This window comes from Oratosquilla oratoria, chromosome 25 (assembly GCF_046742065.1).
Source record: "Oratosquilla oratoria isolate Oo_2021 chromosome 25, ASM4674206v1, whole genome shotgun sequence".
Classification (NCBI taxonomy): Eukaryota; Metazoa; Arthropoda; class Malacostraca; order Stomatopoda; family Squillidae; genus Oratosquilla; species Oratosquilla oratoria.
Window position 1 is genome coordinate 15,109,458 of NC_134801.1, and position 7,785 is coordinate 15,117,242.

The window sequence follows — 7,785 nt, forward strand, 5'->3', positions numbered from 1 at the left end:
GTGGCGGGTGCAGGGGTTGATGGACAATATAAAGGTTTCAGGGTAGGTGCACGCTCTGACTCTGCCACACCCCTTACAAACGGGAGAGGGCCTTTTGCTATATGCACGATGTAAATTTGAACCAAAGAATATAAATGCCGTGTTTTATTAAAAATATATGTTTTTATTGGTTTTAGAAGAAAATAAACGTTATTCATGAATAGAAATCTGCTCTCGATACGACAGTTTCTTGTGCTGTGTCTGACAGGTATGTAGAAAAGTTTATCATCACTCGATTTATGACTGAATTTAATAGCCTATAATGTACAGAAATCATCTTTTACATGTATATTGTGTTTGGGTAATTACAGTAAAAAATATGAAAATTAGCCGTGAAATATAATGCATATTATATTCTAAATACTTTCTAAATGATAACACTATGCTGTGTGTCTAGACCGTTTTGTAAACAAGATTATACATTAAAACCAAAATAAACAAAGAGAACTTTCTATGTTTTCCTCACTTCGCTTTAGACATAGCTCACATGTCTTGCTTTTATTATTATACCACTTATAATGTAAATCCAACACAATATTATATCTTGCTGGTACTGTAAAGATATACGTAATAATGGTTTAAAATTACCGTGTTGTTCAACTATATTTTTGTAAGTCCTAACACCGCGACATTCATGTTACACGGTAATTCATGAAGTTCAACTATCTTTGGAACGAGGCTACGCAACTTGAGATGAAAAATGTGCACACCATGACTTCTGAACTTACTTCGGATGGTGTTGTTGTTCCCGAATGACTCGTCCTGGGCTTCGACTCCGACTCCAGTTGATGGAAGGGCCGTACACTGCTCGGTTGATGGGACATCATCATCGGTGCCATCGGGTTCCGACTGTGGTACCTGATTTGCCAGGCACCGATAACAAGTGAACGATATCCCATCACTGGCATCATGCGCCTCCCTGTTTACATCATTGTACCTCGAGTGAGTTCACTGTAAATAGAGATCACATTTGATGTCACAACTGTTTGCTCTGACACCTTTCTCGCCTACAGCACTTAGGTACTAGGGTGGGCCTGGAATAGGATTTATATATTCAGAAAAATCAGTGCTGCTAATGGTTAATGGTTCGGACTTGATCGAGAACTAGCTGAGGTCAAAATGTCGGCTGTCACATCTAGTTATGTCTACATATCGAGACGCCGACAGGACATCATAGATGAGGTCAAGGACGGGGCGATTTTGTCGTTACCTCTTGATATACAAGATTCTGTAGATAGACCGCGCAAGTTCCCCACATATCTCATCACTCGATATGCTGTAGATATTGAACCAGCCTTAGCTAAGGAACTAACAGGAGTATATTCTGTACGCCGCTTTCTACAGAATAAGGTACCCATCAACAGACTTGTAATTACGTGGAGCCTACCTGACCCGCCCCCATCCCACATTAACTTTTCCTTCCTTCCTTGCCTACCATCATGTGAACTCCGCAAAATGCCTGACGAAAAACCATGGTGCTTCAAATGTTGGGGTATTGGTCATATTTCTCGGTATTGCAATGCCCATGAAAAGTGTGCATGGTGCTCAGCTGAACATGACTCACGTTCCTGCCCTCATCGTACTCCTACAGCAACCACAGTACCTACCTCTGCCTCGACATCATCGACAGACTCACCAAAACCACCTACACCAGACAAGTCGCAATGGAAATGCCCGCGGTGCCAAATGCCTGGGGTTAATGTGTGGCATGGATGTGCCAAACGAGCACGCTTGGCTCCGAGTACCCAAACTCCACCTCCACCGCCACCACCGCCGCCATCCACAGCTGCTGCCTCTCGGCAGATCATTACGCTCCAAGAGGCCGTAGAATCTCTCAAGTCTCAGTGTGTTTCCCTTACAAATCGTGTTGCAATTATTGAAACTCGATTGGATAGCATTGAAGCTCGCTTTGATTCTCTTATGGCCGCCTTTGACTCCTTGTCTACACGACTATCGGTTAACGACACAACACTCAAATCGCTCGTGGATGTCCAGCAGGGTAACATCGCGTCAACCTCTGCATTTGCTGTTAAATTTGACTCGCTTGCTACTCGCCTTGAGAAAATGATTGCCATCACAGTGGACGCCCCCTCCCGAGGACCAACAGGAGGTAGTGCCCGGTCCTCTACTATCGTCTCACCTGGCCTCCAAAAGAGCAGAAATAACGTTCAATAACAACGCATAGCTACATATCCTCTCTTGGAATGCCTGTGGTATAACCACACTTGCGAAGATTGCTGCACTTAGGGCCTACGTCAACCGTCATCAACCGAACGTCATCTTTATCCAGGAAGCTTTTGTTGGACGTCCCACTGGTTGGGGGGGGGGGGCAGCCCCACCCCTTAGTGGTTACATTCCATATGTTCACCACGTTCAAAATGGGCTCCTTACTTATGTACACTCCACCGTCCAGCATCGACCACTCGGCACTTCCGAATACAATGACACGACTTACCAACTTATTGAGGTTGCACTAGGAAGTGGTACGATTCGCCTCTGTAACGTTTACTCTGCCCCTGGTAAGCTGAATACTGCAGCCCTTCCTACTCCCACGACTCGTGGTATGATATACATGGGCAATTTTAATGCCAGACACCCTACCCTAGGTGACCAATCGGACACCGTAAATCGTAGCGGAACCCGGCCAGTCGACTTTATACACCACAACCATCTTACTCGCTGGAACATTGGTGGTGCTACGCACTCTCGGGGGGGAGGGGGGTACCCTCGATCACATACTTACATGTGGACTCGTGCCTACCAACGTCAAGTGGTTTTCGGTGCCCGTCCTCTTCTCAGATCACCTCGCTCTCTGCCTTCGGTACTCAGTCCCAGTGATGCCTACTCCAGCTTACCAACGCACGCGAATCAGTATCCCCCCAAAGTATTCTCCCAACTACGTTTCCTTCGTATCTGCACACCTCCCCAAGTTTAATGTTGAATCTCCTGAAAAGCTTTAAAACTCTCTTGTCACCTGCACACGCAACTTTTTCGATCGTTATATACGTAGGCCAAACATCAAACGCCAGATGAGAGTACAGCCTTGGATGCTCAACGACCGTATACTAACAGCAGAAAGACAGGCAGAGGCAGACGGCCTTGCATATCAGAGATCTCCTAACCCCGACACTCTACGGCAATACCAAGAATCAAGTTCCGCCTTGGTAACCATACAACAGTGTGCACACACTGATGCCTGGAACGAATTCACTAATGGCATCAACCAACAGACGAGCGTGGGAACCATGTGGAGACTTATTAACAAAGTGATCCGAAAGAAGACCCCCATTGGCCTTCGCCATAGTCCATCTCATTACGCACAGGCACTCATAGAGGCTTAGTCTGAACAATCCAGTGTCCGTAATCTCCCAGCGCATATTAGAGAGTCCCTCTCCACTTACTCGATACATCGCACTCTTCGTCTGTCCGCAGCTCTGCTAGAACTAGATGAGGAGGACAATATACCCAAAACTAAAGCCGAATTATGCCGTGCTCTTGCCAGCAATAGGCCGACAGCTCCGGGTGATGATGGTATCACATACTCAGTCCTCCGCCTTCTCCTGAAAGTACCAGGTGACCCCCTCCTCCGTCTCTATAATCTCTGCCTACGATATGGATATGTTCCACAAGCCTGGACGACCAGTCTCATAGTTCCCATTCCTAAACCCGGCTCCGACAAATTCCGACCCATTTCCCTCACGTCCTGCTTTAGCAAAGTGCTGGAGCGTATTCTTCTCAACCGCCTCATGTTCCGCCTCCACGACAAACTCTCCACTAGGCTCTATGGCTTTCTGCCCCACCGCAGCACGCATCACTGTCTCTTTGAATTATACACCCGCCTCTCCCCTACCAGTATTGTGGCCTTTCTAGATCTTAAAAGCGCATTTGACATTGCAAACAAGGACATCATCCTCGATCAGCTTGTAAATTTTGGTATCAAGGGGAATCTCTTGAGATGGGTGCAAGGATACCTGAGCAACAGATCGCCTCGTGTACTCTTTAAAGGGGCTATTAGTGCTACCAGGAGATTTGACCTTGGCACCCCACAGGGAGGTGTCCTCAGTCCATTTCTATTCAATGTCCTCATGCATCGCCTTCTTTCTCTACGTCCGTCCGCGTCACCCCCTCCACCCCTGTACGGCAGCGTATTCATCCACTTGTTAATGACGTATTGACTCGACTACAACAACGCCTAACACCCCTTCAGTGGCTTACCAACAACGCTGCTGGGATCTCCATAGCAGTGGCAAGAAATATATACGTAGCATTTATCCGCTCAGTCATCGATTATCTCTCTCCTGCCTTATGTCAACTACCTAAATCAGCATTGGACCCCCTCGATAAGTTTCAAAATAAAGCTATGCGGCTCATACTGGGTTGCCCAATCTCTACTCGGGTTGCCAATATGCTACAGGAACTACATCTATCCCCTCTGGCGGAACGAATACACGCTAACGTAACATATTTCACTGTTAAATGCTTACACACCCCACAGATTAGCCCCCACTACTCGAATGTCATCAGAACGTCTCTCGACCCTACCGCACCTCGACCCCGACTCCAACCTGGTGGTTGCGCCCTTATTAGAGCCATTTGCACAAACCTACAGAGTATAGGATTTCATATTCCTAGACAGGAAATTGTTCACAGTCCGCCCCCCTGGAGGGTTCCGCTCCCCTCTGTCACCTATACACCAACATGCAAGAGTGACCTGCCCCTACTACAGAAGCAACTAGCTCTAGAAACCATCGCCAAAGTGAGCTCTTCCTTCCCAGCTGTCCATACAATATACACAGACGGGTCGCTGCAACCGGACGGAAACACGGGCTGTGCCATCTACTCGCCTAGTATGGTTCCACCCCATGGAGGCTGGATTGGACGCCGACTACCAGGTCTTCTTAGCTCAACTTCCTGCGAGCTCCACGGACTCCTGGATGCTGTCAATCTACTGTTACGTATTGGTAGTAATAGCCTGATTTTCTGTGACTCTCAATCTGCTCTCCGTGCCTTGTCTTCCCAAAAACCAGAATTCCATATACCCAGTAACTCGCATTCTATTTCAGCTAGCCACAGCCCTTGAGCACTCCCTTGTTATACACTTCCTGTGGATCCCTTCTCACGTAGGAATAACTAGCAACGAGACGGTGGACCTACTCGCCAAGGCAGCCTGCGAGGTGCCCTCACCTCCAGCTGACGCTTCACCTTTTCCCCTCACATTCTACAGACGCACCGGAGGAATATCGAGCGACCTTCGAGTGTGACCATTCAGCACTATGATCACTTTGCCAATCGCCCCCACAAGTATCGCCGCCGAGGACTCTTAGTTAGAAGACATAATGTGGTATCTGCTCGACTTAGATTAGGCTACAGACCAGTGTGGCAGGTGAGCGAGACAAGAGACATGCCTCAGTTTTCTTCGTGTAAACTGTGTGACTTGCCCAATGCAAACAACCTTCAGCATTATTGCCTTGAATGCCCTGCATTAACATATCTGATTCCCCATAGAGGGTCTGTCATTGATGTATACTTGCTTGCTGACGACCATTTAGAAACACTGCTCTTACGTCACCTACACTTTGGTGGGTGCTAACAATTGTTGTTAACGACGTAATAATTCTGATGTATGATCTTGTCCACGACTGTTTCAGTATGTCAGTGTCCCTTGTATCATACCTGTAATATTGTTCATACATTTGTTCTGTATATACTGTTGACTGTGATATTATTAACAGTGCTGTTTTATACATGCTGTTGTTACCCCTGATTGTATCACCATGTCCTCCACCACTGTGTCTCAACCTCTGAAAATTTGTACTTGTCTATAAAATGCCGCCTCAGTCGAACAGCGTGTCCTGTGAGTCACGATTCTCATATAAATAGTTAATTTGATATGTACTAGGCTTGCCGCTCTTGGAGCGTAATAAAATAATTAAAATAAAACCCGGTCTGTATTGTTCTTGTATATGATAGTAGAGCATACGCGATACAGTAAACTCTCTATAAGTCATATCGGTATAAGTCGGAAATCGGATAAACCGGATTCTATATAGCCACCATATTATTTTCATCTAAATCGGACGTCGGCGACATATGCAGCGGGCATCCGGTCTAGCCTCCCGCCAAACCATCCATTCACGCAGCTGTTCACGGTCAGTTTACCTTGTGTTGCTCTACAGAGCAGACGTACGGTGAAGTGGTCGTTCCTTATCACTTGTGTTATTCGTTCTTTACCCTATTTTCAATTTGTGGTGGATTTAAAAGCTAGCATTGTGTCTTCCACGTCGTCCGGAAAATGAAAAAAAGAAGATGGATGAGAAATTAAGGGTGATCAAGTTGTATGAAAAAGGCACCACAAGGGGGAGGGGGCCTCATGACCCAATTCATCTTTAAAAGATCGACTCTACGTGATATTTTGCAGGCTAAGGACCGAATAAGGGAAGTGGTAAAAAATTGAAGGGGGAAGGTTAAAGGTTGTGTTTCGAAGTTGTTTATAATTGGTATGTGTAACAGCGTGCTGAGGGGCTTCTTGTGAGAGGCCTGGACGTTCAAAATGCTGTAAAACGCCTAGCAAACTGCTCTGGGATCCCTAATGTCACTATATAGACCTATTGAACCCCAATTATATTACCGAAAGTTAACACATATACACCATATCTAACCACACCCACCAACCATACAACTAATCCCTATATAACGGAACTAACACCTATGCATATAATTGATAACTAGCACGTCTCACAGACGGCAACCCACTAACCACCTTTATTATCGGACGGCTGTACCGCCGATAGTCAGAGATCTGCCCAGGTCACGAGCCTGGCAAAGGAGACTCCCCAGGTGAAGTACCTGGGAGGAGGCAGTGCCGAGGTCAAGGCCCGGTAGGAGGAGTTGTCAGGTCAAGGACTTAATTGTACAACCTGTAATTGCCAGATCATATTCATAATAAAACGAAGAAAGTCCAGCGGAGACTTTACCTCATCCGCTAACCACCGTTGCTTGTAGCTAAACACTTGTTACAGTAGTCCACACCTCGGAAAAGATCCGAGGGAAAGAAATTGAAGATATATGTTAATAGTATTCATATATACAACATATCTAAAAAAATATATACAATTTATTAAGTAATAAGAGATGAATTATTTAATAGCATAAAATCATCTTGAAATAAATAAATTTGATGGAATGTATAGCATATTGTGGCAATGATCAAATACTCGTTTGAATATTGATGTATGTAAACATTGGTAATTTTTCTTGAGCGCGAAATCTTTTCTCACCATTTGCTTGATATCTACACTTTGCGCCGTGAAGGAGTGGAATACTGAAGTTATTCATACTCTAATAGAGGATATACGACCACAAGAGGCGCCTTGGGATGTGAGGCATCCCGACAACATTAAGAAACAATGGTAATATAATATCTGTTTCTCACTGAGTCAGCCCTTCAATTACCGTTTTCTATGGATGACAAATATTTTTTGCCTAGTGCTCGATAATCTGTGTGTGTGTATTCACCTCGGATCTGCTGCAGCCTCTGTCGAGACAGCCAGACACCACCCTACGGCAGTGAGCTCAGAGCTCGTTATTTGCCGATCTCTGTGTAGGTCTGAGACCACTCACACACCACACACCGGGACAGCAAGGTCACACCTCCTTGACAAACATCCCGTACCTACTCACTGCTAGGTGAACAGGGGCTACACGTGAAAGGAGACAAACCCAACTTATTTCCGCCCGGCCGGGGAA

The 7,785-nt window shown here is 45.8% G+C and overlaps 1 protein-coding gene across 1 annotated transcript in view; it reads left to right on the forward strand.

Annotated features, from left to right (window-relative positions):
- The window catches only part of LOC143038743 (uncharacterized), a 1,941-nt gene extending 1,465 nt beyond the window's left edge, over window positions 1–476 (forward strand). Inside the window, exon 2 of the mRNA XM_076208272.1 lies at window positions 1–476. This exon is cut by the window's left edge and continues 761 nt beyond it. The gene's annotated coding sequence lies outside the window, so the exon portion shown is untranslated.
- Window positions 477–7,785: the final 7,309 nt, after the last annotated feature.